This window comes from Stegodyphus dumicola, chromosome 10 (genome assembly GCF_044657685.1).
Source record: "Stegodyphus dumicola isolate Sdum_Otavi_A_Nest chromosome 10, ASM4465768v1".
In the NCBI taxonomy this organism is placed as follows: domain Eukaryota; kingdom Metazoa; phylum Arthropoda; class Arachnida; order Araneae; family Eresidae; genus Stegodyphus; species Stegodyphus dumicola.
In genome coordinates this window covers 87,894,922-87,896,135 of record NC_140777.1, presented here as the reverse complement: position 1 = coordinate 87,896,135, position 1,214 = coordinate 87,894,922, and the positions used below count along the sequence as shown (strand labels likewise).

Here is a 1,214-nt window from a genome sequence, read left to right as displayed (position 1 = left end):
ATAAAATTGTTCGCATTAGTCTATCTTGTCATCTGATGTTTCTTAAGGACTAATTTTTAAAATAATAGTTTTTTTTTTTTTTGCTTTTCTTTCTTCTTTTTTATGATACTCTTTTTCTTTTCTTGTAATACTATCACGAAGTGGTTATGGTAGGAGTTCCTTCAAAAAGGTTTTAGAAAAAAGGGTGGTGTTTATTGAAAACCTGGCAATGCCCTAGTTTAAGATGATGAGTTTACTAGATTGTAATACATTTACACAGTGCAAATAAGCATAGTGCTTGCCGTTCTTTAATTGCAAAGGAAGTATTCTCTACAGTGGCCAGAAGTAAATAACCAGAAAATCCCACGTATATGATAAGGTATTTTCTTCCTTATTTCGGCATGCCTTTGTGGTGTAACGGTAGCACACTAGGCGCGTATTCGAAAGATCCAGGTTCGAGTTCCGGCGAGTGCATTACTCATTTTTCACGTCTACAGCATCAAATTAACCTAATGACTCTACAGTAGCGCCCGAACTAAAAGGTGGTGGATGATGATTCTTCACCACCAGGATTTGGCGATTGGGTTCCCTAATTCCCTGTCGACCTTTAAAAGAGGGGGTATATAAGGGACTTTCTCCCTCCTTCCTGCATGTTTTCGTGGTGTAACAGTAGCACACTCGACAGGTTCGAGTCCCGGTGAAGGTACTGTTCATTTTACACTTCTAAAGAATAAAAAATAGCTAATGACTCTACAGTGGCGCCCGAACTAAAAAGCTGGTGGATGATGATTCCTCACCACGAGGATTTTGTGACTGGGCTCCCTATTTCCCTATCACTCTCTAAAACGGGGAGTATATAAGGTATTTTCTATCTCCTTCGGGCATGCCTTCGTAGTGTAACGGTAGCACACTCGGCTCGCATTCGAGAGGTCCAGGTTCGAGACCCGGCGAGGGCGTTGCACATTTTCGATGTCTCGAGCATTAAAATAACGTAATGATTCTACAGTATACAAGTTGGAAAAAAAAAAGCAAAGATACAGAATTACACTCAATTTGCTTTTTTTTATTTATAAAAGGTAATGGAAAAACACAGATTGTGTTACAAATGAAATGAAGGAATGAATCACTATTGGGCTGAACTGGGAATAAAGTTTACTGTACCTTTTCCTCTAATTAAAATTCTAAGGCTGAATTAGGAACGACTAAAACACTATAACATTAGTAAAAATTTATGT

The 1,214-nt window shown here is 38.2% G+C and overlaps 1 non-coding gene across 1 annotated transcript; it reads left to right on the top strand.

The window, feature by feature from the left end:
• Positions 1–864: 864 nt before the first annotated feature.
• On the top strand, positions 865–935 carry TRNAA-CGC (transfer RNA alanine (anticodon CGC)). Its single transcript has one exon. It is a non-coding gene; the product is annotated as a tRNA-Ala (tRNA).
• Positions 936–1,214: the final 279 nt, after the last annotated feature.